Below are 12,702 nucleotides of genomic sequence, written 5' to 3'. Positions count from 1 at the left end.
ATGTGAGTGGCCTGAGCAAGAGCCACAGGCCTTGGTGTGGTGTAAGTGGCCTCAGCCAGCAGCCACAGGCCCTGGTGTGGTGTAAGTCGCCTCAGCCAGAAGCCACAGGCACTGGTGTGGTGTAAGTGGCCTCAGCCAGCAGCCACAGGCCCTGGTGTGGTGTAGGTGGCCTCAGCCAGCCGCCACAGGGCCTGGTGTGGTGTAGGTGGCCTCAGCCAGCAGCCACAGGCCCTGGTGTGGTGTAAGTGGCCTCAGCCAGCAGCCACAGGCCCTGGTGTGGTGTAAGTGGCCTGAGCAAGAGCCACAGGCCCTGGTGTGGTGTAAGTGGCCTGAGCAAGAGCCACAGACCCTGGTGTGGTGTAATTGGCCTCAATAGCAACTAATGCCCTGGTGTGGTGTAGGTGGCCTCAGCCAGCAGCCACAGGCCCTGGTGTGGTGTAAGTGGCCTCAGCCAGCAGCCACAGGCCCTGGTGTGGTGTAAGTCGCCTCAGCCAGAAGCCACAGGCACTGGTGTGGTGTAAGTGGCCTCAGCCAGCAGCAAAAGGGCCCTGGTGTGGTGTAAGTGGCCTCAGCCAGCAGCCACAGGCCCTGGTGTGGTGTAGGTGGCCTCAGCCAGCAGCCACAGGCCCTTGTGTGGTGTAATTGGCCTCAATAGCAACTAAGGCCCTGGTGTGGTGTAGGTGGCCTAAGCCAGCAGCCACAGGCCCTGGTGTGGTGTAAGTGGCCTCAGCCAGTGCCACAGGCCCTGGTGTGGTGTAAGTGGCCTGAGCAAGAGCCACAGGCCCTGGTGTGGTGTAAGTGGCCTCAGCCAGCAGCCACAGGCCCTGGTGTGGTGTAAGTGGCCTCAGCCAGCAGCCACAGGCCCTGGTGTGGTGTAAGTGGCCTCAGCCAGTGCCACAGGCCCTGGTGTGGTGTAAGTGGCCTGAGCAAGAGCCACAGGCCCTGGTGTGGTGTAAGTGGCCTGAGCAAGAGCCACAGACCCTGGTGTGGTGTAATTGGCCTCAATAGCAACTAATGCCCTGGTGTGGTGTAGGTGGCCTCAGCCAGCAGCCACAGGCCCTGGTGTGGTGTAAGTGGCCTGAGCAAGAGCCACAGGCCCTGGTGTGGTGTAAGTGGCCTGAGCAAGAGCCACAGACCCTGGTGTGGTGTAATTGGCCTCAATAGCAACTAATGCCCTGGTGTGGTGTAGGTGGCCTCAGCCAGCAGCCACAGGCCCTGATGTGGTGTAAGTGGCCCCAGCCGGTCACTCAGGCCCTTCTGTGGTGTAGGTTGCATCAGCTAGCAGCACAAGACATTGGAAAAGAGCCAAAAGCAGTGTCGTTAATGTGCCCTCATTAATGGGCAGCTGCTTTTGGTCTTTTAATACACCCCTTCTCTGGATCAAAAGCGGTTCAATGACATGAAAATCAAAGGCTTACAGCACCAGGTATTCCCAGGCAGTCTCCCATCCAAGTACTAACCAAGGCCAGCCCTGCTTAGCTTCCGAGATCAGACGAGGTCGGGCGTGCTCAGGGTGGTATGGCCGTAAGCTGCTGGCCCCAGCACAATGTCTCAATTTATGGATTCAAGTGATTAGGTGGCAAGTACCTGAAGTTACGAAGACAATCCTATAACCATACCTGCATGTTTGCATAATACCCTAACCCAAAGGCTCAGTTTAGCATTTATCCAACAGCACAGGCCCTGGATTGTTGAAGATGGCCTCAGGAACCAGCACAGGGCCTGGTGTGTTGGACATGGCCACAGCTAGCAGCACAGGGCCTGGTTTGGTGAAGATGGCCTAGGCCAGAAGAGCAGGGCCTGGTGTGATGTGAGTGGCCTGAGCAAGAGCCACATACCCTGGTGTGGTGTAATTGGCCTCAATAGCAACTAAGGCCCTGGTGTGGTGTAGGTGGCCTCAGCCAGCAGCCACAGGCCCTGGTGTGGTGTAAGTGGCCTCAATAGCAACTAAGGCCCTGGTGTGGTGTAAGTGGCCTGAGCAAGAGCCACATACCCTGGTGTGGTGTAATTGGCCTCAATAGCAACTAAGGCCCCGGTGTGGTGTAGGTGGCCTCAGCCAGGAGCCACAGGCCCTGGTGTGGTGTAAGTGGCCCCAGCCGGTCACTCAGACCCTGGTGTGGTGTAGGTGGCATCAGCTAGCAGCACAAGACATTGGAAAACAGCCAAAAGCAATGTCGTTAATGTGCCCTCATTAATGGGGAGCTGCTTCTGGTCTTTTAATACACCCCTTCTCTGGATCAAAAGCGGTTCAATGACATGAAAATCAAAGGCTTACAGCACCAGGTATTCCCAGGCAGTCTCCCATCCAAGTTCTAACCAAGCCCAGCCCTGCTTAGCTTCCGAGATCAGACGAGGTCAGGCGTGCTCAGGGTGGTATGGCCGTAAGCTGCTGGCCCCAGCACAATGTCTCAATTTATGGATTCAAGTGATTAGGTGGCAAGTACCTGAAGTTACGAAGACAATCCTATAACCATACCTGCATGTTTGCATAATACCCTAACCAAAAGGCTCAGTTTGGCATTTATCCAACAGCACAGGCCCTGGATTGTTGAAGATGGCCTCAAGAACCAGCACAGGACCTGGTGTGTTTTACATGGCCACAGCAAGCAGCACAGGGCCTGGTTTGGTGAAGATGGCCTCAGCAAGCAGCCACAGGCCCTGGTTTGGTGTAAGTGGCCTCAGCTAGCAGCCACAGGCCCTGGTGTGGTGTGAGTGGCCTCAGCCAGCAGCCACAGGCCCTGGTGTGGTCTAAGTGGCCTCAGCCAGTGCCACAGGCCCTGGTGTGGTGTAAGTGGCCTGAGCAAGAGCCACAAGCCCTGGTGTGGTGTAAGTGGCCTCAGCCAGCAGCCACAGGCCCTGGTGTGGTGTAAGTGGCCTGAGCAAGTGCCACAGGCCCTGGTGTGGTGTAAGTGGCCTCAATAGCAAATAAGGCCCTGGTGTGGTGTAAGTGGCCTGAGCAAGAACCACAGGGCCTGGTTTGGTGAAGATGGCCTCGGCCAGAAGCGCAGGGCCTGTTGTGATGTGAGTGGCCTGAGCAAGAGCCACAGGCCCTGGTGTGGTGTAAGTGGCCTCAGCCAGCAGCCACAGGCCCTGGTGTGGTGTAAGTGGCCTCAGCCAGAAGCCACAGGCACTGGTGTGGTGTAAGTGGCCTCAGCCAGCAGCAAAAGGGCCCTGGTGTGGTGTAGGTGGCCTCAGCCAGCAGCCACAGGCCCTGGTGTGGTGTAGGTGGCCTCAGCCAGCAGCCACAAGCCCTTGTGTGGTGTAAGTGGCCTCAGCCAGCAGCCACAGGCCCTGGTGTGGTGTAAGTGGCCTCAGCCAGTGCCACAGGCCCTGGTGTGGTGTAAGTGGCCTGAGCAAGAGCCACAGACCATGGTGTGGTGTAACTGGCCTCAGCCAGAGCCACAGCCCCTGATGTGGTGTAAGTGGCCCCAGCCGGTCACTCAGGCCCTGGTGTGGTGTAGGTGGCATCAGCTAGCAGCACAAGACATTGGAAAAGAGCCAAAAGCAATGTGATTAATGTGCCCTTATTAATGGGCAGCTGCTTTTGGTCTTTTAATACACCCCTTCTCTGGATCAAAAGCGGTTCAATGACATGAAAATTAAAGGCTTACAGCACCAGGTAATCCCAGGCAGTCTCCCATCCAAGTACTAACCAAGCCCAGCCCTGCTTAGCTTCCGAGATCAGACGAGGTCGGGCGTGCTCAGGGTGGTATGGCCATAAGCTGCTGGCCCCAGCACAATGACTCAATTTATGGATTCAAGTGATTAGGTGGCAAGTACCTGAAGTTACGAAGACAATCCTATAACCATACCTGCATGTTTGCATAATACCCTAACCCAAAGGCTCAGTTTAGCATTTATCCAACAGCACAGGCCCTGGATTGTTGAAGATGGCCTCAGGAACCAGCACAGGGCCTGGTGTGTTGTACATGGCCACAGCTAGCAGCACAGGGCCTGGTTTGGTGAAGATGGCCTAGGCCAGAAGAGCAGGGCCTGGTGTGATGTGAGTGGCCTGAGCAAGAGCCACATACCCTGGTGTGGTGTAATTGGCCTCAATAGCAACTAAGGCCCTGGTGTGGTGTAGGTGGCCTCAGCCAGCAGCCACAGGCCCTGGTGTGGTGTAAGTGGCCTCAATAGCAACTAAGGCCCTGGTGTGGTGTAAGTGGCCTGAGCAAGAGCCACATACCCTGGTGTGGTGTAATTGGCCTCAATAGCAACTAAGGCCCCGGTGTGGTGTAGGTGGCCTCAGCCAGGAGCCACAGGCCCTGGTGTGGTGTAAGTGGCCCCAGCCGGTCACTCAGACCCTGGTGTGGTGTAGGTGGCATCAGCTAGCAGCACAAGACATTGGAAAACAGCCAAAAGCAATGTCGTTAATGTGCCCTCATTAATGGGGAGCTGCTTCTGGTCTTTTAATACACCCCTTCTCTGGATCAAAAGCAGTTCAATGACATGAAAGGCTTACAGCACAAGGTATTCCCAGGCAGTCTCCCATCCAAGTACTAACCAAGCCCAGCCCTGCTTAGCTTCCGAGATCAGACGAGGTCAGGCGTGCTCAGGGTGGTATGGCCGTAAGCTGCTGGCCCCAGCACAATGTCTCAATTTATGGATTCAAGTGATTAGGTGGCAAGTACCTGAAGTTACGAAGACAATCCTATAACCATACCTGCATGTTTGCATAATACCCTAACCAAAAGGCTCAGTTTGGCATTTATCCAACAGCACAGGCCCTGGATTGTTGAAGATGGCCTCAAGAACCAGCACAGGACCTGGTGTGTTTTACATGGCCACAGCAAGCAGCACAGGGCCTGGTTTGGTGAAGATGGCCTCAGCAAGCAGCCACAGGCCCTGGTTTGGTGTAAGTGGCCTCAGCTAGCAGCCACAGGCCCTGGTGTGGTGTGAGTGGCCTCAGCCAGCAGCCACAGGCCCTGGTGTGGTCTAAGTGGCCTCAGCCAGTGCCACAGGCCCTGGTGTGGTGTAAGTGGCCTGAGCAAGAGCCACAAGCCCTGGTGTGGTGTAAGTGGCCTCAGCCAGCAGCCACAGGCCCTGGTGTGGTGTAAGTGGCCTGAGCAAGTGCCACAGGCCCTGGTGTGGTGTAAGTGGCCTGAGCAAGTGCCACAGGCCCTGGTGTGGTGTAAGTGGCCTCAATAGCAAATAAGGCCCTGGTGTGGTGTAAGTGGCCTGAGCAAGAACCACAGGGCCTGGTTTGGTGAAGATGGCCTCGGCCAGAAGCGCAGGGCCTGGTGTGATGTGAGTGGCCTGAGCAAGAGCCACAGGCCCTGGTGTGGTGTAAGTGGCCTCAGCCAGCAGCCACAGGCCCTGGTGTGGTGTAAGTGGCCTCAGCCAGAAGCCACAGGCACTGGTGTGGTGTAAGTGGCCTCAGCCAACAGCAAAAGGGCCCTGGTGTGGTGTAGGTGGCCTCAGCCAGCAGCCACAGGCCCTGGTGTGGTGTAAGTGGCCTCAATAGCAACTAAGGCCCTGGTGTGGTGTAATTGGCTTCAGCCAGCAGCCACAGGCTCTGGTGTGGTGTAACTGGCCTCAGCCAGCAGCCACAGGCCCTGATGTGGTGTAAGTGGCCCCAGCCGGTCACTCAGGCCCTGGTGTGGTGTAGGTGGCATCAGCCAGCAGCCACAGGCCCTGGTGTGGTGTAAGTGGCCTCAGCCAGAAGCCACAGGCACTGGTGTGGTGTAAGTGGCCTCAGCCAGCAGCAAAAGGGCCCTGGTGTGGTGTAAGTTGCCTCAGCCAGCAGCCACAGGCCCTGGTGTGGTGTAGGTGGCCTCAGCCAGCAGCCACAGGCCCTGGTGTGGTGTAAGTGGCCTCAGCCAGCAGCCACAGGCCCTGGTGTGGTGTAAGTGGCCTCAGCCAGCAGCCACAGGCCCTGGTGTGGTGTAAGTGGCCTCAGCCAGTGCCACAGGCCCTGGTGTGGTGTAAGTGGCCTGAGCAAGAGCCACAGACCCTGGTGTGGTGTAATTGGCCTCAGCCAGCAGCCACAGGCCCTGGTGTGGTGTAAGTCGCCTCAGACAGAAGCCACAGGCACTGGTGTGGTGTAAGTGGCCTCAGCCAGCAGCAAAAGGGCCCTGGTGTGGTGTAAGTCGCCTCAGCCAGCAGCCACAGGCCCTGGTGTGGTGTAGGTGGCCTCAGCCAGCAGCCACAGGCCCTGGTGTGGTGTAAGTGGCCTGAGCAAGAGCCACAGGCCCTGGTGTGGTGTAAGTGGCCTGAGCAAGAGCCACAGACCCTGGTGTGGTGTAATTGGCCTCAATAGCAACTAATGCCCTGGTGTGGTGTAAGTGGCCTCAGCCAGCAGCCACAGGCCCTGGTGTGGTGTAAGTGGCCTGAGCAAGAGCCACAGGCCCTGGTGTGGTGTAAGTGGCCTGAGCAAGAGCCACAGACCCTGGTGTGGTGTAATTGGCCTCAATAGCAACTAATGCCCTGGTGTGGTGTAGGTGGCCTCAGCCAGCAGCCACAGGCCCTGGTGTGGTGAAAGTGGCCTCAGCCAGAGCCACAGTCCCTGATGTGGTGTAAGTGGCCCCAGCCGGTCCCTCAGGCCCTTGTGTGGTGTAGGTTGCATCAGCTAGCAGCACAAGACATTGGAAAAGAGCCAAAAGCAATGTCGTTAATGTGCCCTCATTAATGGGCAGCTGCTTTTGGTCTTTTAATACACCCCTTCTCTGGATCAAAAGCGGTTCAATGACATGAAAATCAAAGGCTTACAGCACCAGGTATTCCCAGGCAGTCTCCCATCCAAGTACTAACCAAGCCCAGCCCTGCTTAGCTTCCGAGATCAGACGAGGTCGGGCGTGCTCAGGGTGGTATGGCCGTAAGCTGCTGGCCCCAGCACAATGTCTCAATTTATGGATTCAGGTGATTAGGTGGCAAGTACCTGAAGTTACGAAGACAATCCTATAACCCTACCTTCATGTTTGCATAATACCCTAACCCAAAGGCTCAGTTTAGCATTTATCCAACAGCACAGGCCCTGGATTGTTGAAGATGGCCTCAGGAACCAGCACAGGGCCTGGTGTGTTGTACATGGCCACAGCTAGCAGCACAGGGCCTGGTTTGGTGAAGATGGCCTCGGCCAGAAGCACAGGGCCTGGTGTGATGTGAGTGGCCTGAGCAAGAGCCACAGGCCCTGGTGTGGTGTAAGTGGCCTCAGCCAGCAGCCACAGGCCCTGGTTTGGTGTAAGTCGCCACAGCCAGAACCCACAGGCCCTGGTGTGGTGTAACTGGCCTCAGCCAGAGCCACAGCCCCTGATGTGGTGTAAGTGGCCCCAGCCGGTCACTCAGGCCCTGGTGTGGTGTAGGTGGCATCAGCTAGCAGCACAAGACATTGGAAAAGAGCCAAAAGCAATGTGATTAATGTGCCCTTATTAATGGGCAGCTGCTTTTGGTCTTTTAATACACCCCTTCTCTGGATCAAAAGCGGTTCAATGACATGAAAATTAAAGGCTTACAGCACCAGGTAATCCCAGGCAGTCTCCCATCCAAGTACTAACCAAGCCCAGCCCTGCTTAGCTTCCGAGATCAGACGAGGTCGGGCGTGCTCAGGGTGGTATGGCCGTAAGCTGCTGGGCCCAGCACAATGTCTCAATTTATGGATTCAAGTGATTAGGTGGCAAGTACCTGAAGTTACGAAGACAATCCTATAACCATACCTGCATGTTTGCATAATACCCTAACCCAAAGGCTCAGTTTGGCATTTATCCAACAGCACAGGCCCTGGATTGTTGAAGATGGCCTCAGGAAACAGCACAGGGCCTGGTGTGTTGTACATGGCCACAGCAAGCAGCACAGGGCCTGGTTTGGTGAAGATGGCCTCAGCCAGAAGCACAGGGCCTGGTGTGATATGAGTGGCCTGAGCAAGAGCCACAGGCCCTGGTGTGGTGTAAGTGGCCTGAGCAAGAGCCACAGGCCCTGGTGTGGTGTAAGTGGCCTGAGCAAGAGCCACAGGCCCTGGTGTGGTGTAGGTGGCCTCAGCCAGCAGCCACAGGCCCTGGTGTGGTGTAGGTGGCCTCAGCCAGCAGCCACAAGCCCTTGTGTGGTGTAAGTGGCCTCAGCCAGCAGCCACAGGCCCTGGTGTGGTGTAAGTGGCCTCAGCCAGTGCCACAGGCCCTGGTGTGGTGTAAGTGGCCTGAGCAAGAGCCACAGACCATGGTGTGGTGTAATTGGCCTCAATAGCAACTAAGGCCCTGGTGTGGTGTAGGTGGCCTAAGCCAGAAGCCACAGGCCCTGGTGTGGTGTAAGTGGCCTCAGCCAGCAGCCACAGGCCCTGGTGTGGTGTAAGTCGCCTCAGCCAGAAGCCACAGGCACTGGTGTGGTGTAAGTGGCCTCAGCCAGCAGCAAAAGGGCCCTGGTGTGGTGTAAGTCGCCTCAGCCAGCAGCCACAGGCCCTGGTGTGGTGTAGATGGCCTCAGCCAGCAGCCACAGGCCCTGGTGTGGTGTAAGTGGCCTCAGCCAGCAGCCACAGGCCCTGGTGTGGTGTAAGTTGCCTCAGCCAGAAGCACAGGGCCTGGTGTGATATGAGTGGCCTGAGAAAGAGCCACAGGCCCTGGTGTGGTGTAAGTGGCCTGAGCAAGAGCCACAGGCCCTGGTGTGGTGTAATTGGCCTCAATAGCAACTAAGGCCCTGGTTTGGTGTATGTGGCCTCAGCCAGCAAATAAGGCCGTGGTGTGGTGTAGGTGGCATCAGCTAGCAGCACAAGACATTGGAAAACAGCCAAAAGCAATGTCGTTAATGTGCCCTCATTAATGGGCAGCTGCTTTTGGTCTTTTAATACACCCCTTCTCTGGATCAAAAGCGGTTCAATGACATGAAAATGAAAGGCTTACAGCACCAGGTATTCCCAGGCAGTCTCCCATCCAAGTACTAACCAAGCCCAGCCCTGCTTAGCTTCCGAGATCAGACGAGGTCGGGCGTGCTCAGGGTGGTATGTCCGTAAGCTGCTGGCCCCAGCACAATGTCTCAATTTATGGATTCAAGTGATTAGGTGGCAAGTACCTGAAGTTACGAAGACAATCCTATAACCATACCTGCATGTTTGCATAATACCCTAACCCAAAGGCTCAGTTTGGCATTTATCCAACAGCACAGGCCCTGGATTGTTGAAGATGGCGTCAGGAACCAGCACAGGGCCTGGTGTGTTGTACATGGCCACAGCAAGCAGCACAGGGCCTGGTTTGGTGAAGATGGCCTCGGCCAGAAGCACAGGGCCTGGTGTGATATGAGTGGCCTGAGCAAGAGCCACAGGCCCTGGTGTGTTGTAAGTGGCCTCAGCCAGCAGCCACAGGCCCTGGTGTGGTGTAGGTGGCCTCAGCCAGCAGCCACAGGCCCTTGTGTGGTGTAATTGGCCTCAATAGCAACTAAGGCCCTGGTGTGGTGTAGGTGGCCTCAGCCAGCAGCCACAGGCCCTGGTGTGGTGTAAGTGGCCTCAGCCAGTGCCACAGGCCCTGGTGTGGTGTAAGTGGCCTGAGCAAGAGCCACAGACCCTGGTGTGGTGTAATTGGCCTCAATAGCAACTAAGGCCCTGGTGTGGTGTAGGTGGCCTCAGCCAGCAGCCACAGGCCCTGGTGTGGTGTAAGTGGCCTCAGCCAGCAGCCACAGGCCCTGGTGTGGTGTACGTGGCATCAGCTAGCAGCACAAGACATTGGAAAACAGCCAAAAGCAATGTCGTTAATGTGCCCTCATTTATGGGCAGCTGCTTTTGGTCTTTTAATACACCACTTCTCTGGATCAAAAGCGGTTCAATGACATGAAAATCAAAGGCTTACAGCACCAGGTATTCCCAGGCAGTCTCCCATCCAAGTACTAACCAAGCCCAGCCCTGCTTAGCTTCCGAGATCAGACGAGGTCAGGCGTGCTCAGGGTGGTATGGCCGTAAGCTGCTGGCCCCAGCACAATGTCTCAATTTATGGATTCAAGTGATTAGGTGGCAAGTACCTGAAGTTACGAAGACAATCCTATAACCATACCTGCATGTTTGCATAATACCCTAACCAAAAGGCTCAGTTTGGCATTTATCCAACAGCACAGGCCCTGGATTGTTGAAGATGGCCTCAAGAACCAGCACAGGACCTGGTGTGTTTTACATGGCCACAGCAAGCAGCACAGGGCCTGGTTTGGTGAAGATGGCCTCAGCAAGCAGCCACAGGCCCTGGTTTGGTGTAAGTGGCCTCAGCTAGCAGCCACAGGCCCTGGTGTGGTGTGAGTGGCCTCAGCCAGCAGCCACAGGCCCTGGTGTGGTCTAAGTGGCCTCAGCCAGTGCCACAGGCCCTGGTGTGGTGTAAGTGGCCTGAGCAAGAGCCACAAGCCCTGGTGTGGTGTAAGTGGCCTCAGCCAGCAGCCACAGGCCCTGGTGTGGTGTAAGTGGCCTGAGCAAGTGCCACAGGCCCTGGTGTGGTGTAAGTGGCCTGAGCAAGTGCCACAGGCCCTGGTGTGGTGTAAGTGGCCTCAATAGCAAATAAGGCCCTGGTGTGGTGTAAGTGGCCTGAGCAAGAACCACAGGGCCTGGTTTGGTGAAGATGGCCTCGGCCAGAAGCGCAGGGCCTGGTGTGATGTGAGTGGCCTGAGCAAGAGCCACAGGCCCTGGTGTGGTGTAAGTGGCCTCAGCCAGCAGCCACAGGCCCTGGTGTGGTGTAAGTGGCCTCAGCCAGAAGCCACAGGCACTGGTGTGGTGTAAGTGGCCTCAGCCAACAGCAAAAGGGCCCTGGTGTGGTGTAGGTGGCCTCAGCCAGCAGCCACAGGCCCTGGTGTGGTGTAAGTGGCCTCAATAGCAACTAAGGCCCTGGTGTGGTGTAATTGGCTTCAGCCAGCAGCCACAGGCTCTGGTGTGGTGTAACTGGCCTCAGCCAGCAGCCACAGGCCCTGATGTGGTGTAAGTGGCCCCAGCCGGTCACTCAGGCCCTGGTGTGGTGTAGGTGGCATCAGCCAGCAGCCACAGGCCCTGGTGTGGTGTAAGTCGCCTCAGCCAGAAGCCACAGGCACTGGTGTGGTGTAAGTGGCCTCAGCCAGCAGCAAAAGGGCCCTGGTGTGGTGTAAGTCGCCTCAGCCAGCAGCCACAGGCCCTGGTGTGGTGTAGGTGGCCTCAGCCAGCAGCCACAGGCCCTGGTGTGGTGTAAGTGGCCTCAGCCAGCAGCCACAGGCCCTGGTGTGGTGTAAGTGGCCTCAGCCAGCAGCCACAGGCCCTGGTGTGGTGTAAGTGGCCTCAGCCAGTGCCACAGGCCCTGGTGTGGTGTAAGTGGCCTGAGCAAGAGCCACAGACCCTGGTGTGGTGTAATTGGCCTCAGCCAGCAGCCACAGGCCCTGGTGTGGTGTAAGTCGCCTCAGACAGAAGCCACAGGCACTGGTGTGGTGTAAGTGGCCTCAGCCAGCAGCAAAAGGGCCCTGGTGTGGTGTAAGTCGCCTCAGCCAGCAGCCACAGGCCCTGGTGTGGTGTAGGTGGCCTCAGCCAGCAGCCACAGGCCCTGGTGTGGTGTAAGTGGCCTGAGCAAGAGCCACAGGCCCTGGTGTGGTGTAAGTGGCCTGAGCAAGAGCCACAGACCCTGGTGTGGTGTAATTGGCCTCAATAGCAACTAATGCCCTGGTGTGGTGTAAGTGGCCTCAGCCAGCAGCCACAGGCCCTGGTGTGGTGTAAGTGGCCTGAGCAAGAGCCACAGGCCCTGGTGTGGTGTAAGTGGCCTGAGCAAGAGCCACAGACCCTGGTGTGGTGTAATTGGCCTCAATAGCAACTAATGCCCTGGTGTGGTGTAGGTGGCCTCAGCCAGCAGCCACAGGCCCTGGTGTGGTGAAAGTGGCCTCAGCCAGAGCCACAGTCCCTGATGTGGTGTAAGTGGCCCCAGCCGGTCCCTCAGGCCCTTGTGTGGTGTAGGTTGCATCAGCTAGCAGCACAAGACATTGGAAAAGAGCCAAAAGCAATGTCGTTAATGTGCCCTCATTAATGGGCAGCTGCTTTTGGTCTTTTAATACACCCCTTCTCTGGATCAAAAGCGGTTCAATGACATGAAAATCAAAGGCTTACAGCACCAGGTATTCCCATGCAGTCTCCCATCCAAGTACTAACCAAGCCCAGCCCTGCTTAGCTTCCGAGATCAGACGAGGTCGGGCGTGCTCAGGGTGGTATGGCCGTAAGCTGCTGGCCCTAGCACAATGTCTCAATTTATGGATTCAGGTGATTAGGTGGCAAGTACCTGAAGTTACGAAGACAATCCTATAACCCTACCTTCATGTTTGCATAATACCCTAACCCAAAGGCTCAGTTTAGCATTTATCCAACAGCACAGGCCCTGGATTGTTGAAGATGGCCTCAGGAACCAGCACAGGGCCTGGTGTGTTGTACATGGCCACAGCTAGCAGCACAGGGCCTGGTTTGGTGAAGATGGCCTCGGCCAGAAGCGCAGGGCCTGGTGTGATGTGAGTGGCCTGAGCAAGAGCCACAGGCCCTGGTGTGGTGTAAGTGGCCTCAGCCAGCAGCCACAGGCCCTGGTTTGGTGTAAGTCGCCACAGCCAGAACCCACAGGCCCTGGTGTGGTGTAACTGGCCTCAGCCAGAGCCACAGCCCCTGATGTGGTGTAAGTGGCCCCAGCCGGTCACTCAGGCCCTGGTGTGGTGTAGGTGGCATCAGCTAGCAGCACAAGACATTGGAAAAGAGCCAAAAGCAATGTGATTAATGTGCCCTTATTAATGGGCAGCTGCTTTTGGTCTTTTAATACA

General features: G+C 56.7%; 3 non-coding genes and 6 pseudogenes across 3 annotated transcripts; all 9 read right to left on the bottom strand.

Moving 5' to 3' along the window:
* Positions 1-1,411: 1,411 nt before the first annotated feature.
* LOC146580816 (5S ribosomal RNA) lies at positions 1,412-1,530 on the bottom strand (annotated as a pseudogene).
* A 738-nt stretch (positions 1,531-2,268) lies between these two features.
* On the bottom strand, positions 2,269-2,387 carry LOC146580815 (5S ribosomal RNA; annotated as a pseudogene).
* A 1,217-nt stretch (positions 2,388-3,604) lies between these two features.
* Positions 3,605-3,723, bottom strand: LOC146580814 (5S ribosomal RNA; annotated as a pseudogene).
* A 732-nt stretch (positions 3,724-4,455) lies between these two features.
* On the bottom strand, positions 4,456-4,574 carry LOC146580813 (5S ribosomal RNA; annotated as a pseudogene).
* Positions 4,575-6,701: 2,127 nt separating this feature from the next.
* Positions 6,702-6,820, bottom strand: LOC146580812 (5S ribosomal RNA). The gene has a single exon (XR_014891722.1). It is a non-coding gene; the product is annotated as a 5S ribosomal RNA (ribosomal RNA).
* Positions 6,821-7,444: 624 nt separating this feature from the next.
* On the bottom strand, positions 7,445-7,563 carry LOC146580811 (5S ribosomal RNA; annotated as a pseudogene).
* Positions 7,564-8,818: 1,255 nt separating this feature from the next.
* On the bottom strand, positions 8,819-8,937 carry LOC146580810 (5S ribosomal RNA; annotated as a pseudogene).
* Positions 8,938-9,757: 820 nt separating this feature from the next.
* Positions 9,758-9,876, bottom strand: LOC146580809 (5S ribosomal RNA). Its single transcript, XR_014891972.1, has one exon. It is a non-coding gene; the product is annotated as a 5S ribosomal RNA (ribosomal RNA).
* A 2,127-nt stretch (positions 9,877-12,003) lies between these two features.
* Positions 12,004-12,122, bottom strand: LOC146580808 (5S ribosomal RNA). Its single transcript, XR_014891899.1, has one exon. It is a non-coding gene; the product is annotated as a 5S ribosomal RNA (ribosomal RNA).
* Positions 12,123-12,702: the final 580 nt, after the last annotated feature.

The sequence above is a fragment of the Mchenga conophoros genome, linkage group LG3 (assembly GCF_057382185.1).
Source record: "Mchenga conophoros isolate Kocher_MC1m ecotype Shallow Benthic linkage group LG3, M_conophoros_male_GT1.1, whole genome shotgun sequence".
NCBI lineage: Eukaryota > Metazoa > Chordata > Actinopteri > Cichliformes > Cichlidae > Mchenga > Mchenga conophoros.
This window is presented reverse-complemented; position numbering and strand designations above follow the sequence as displayed.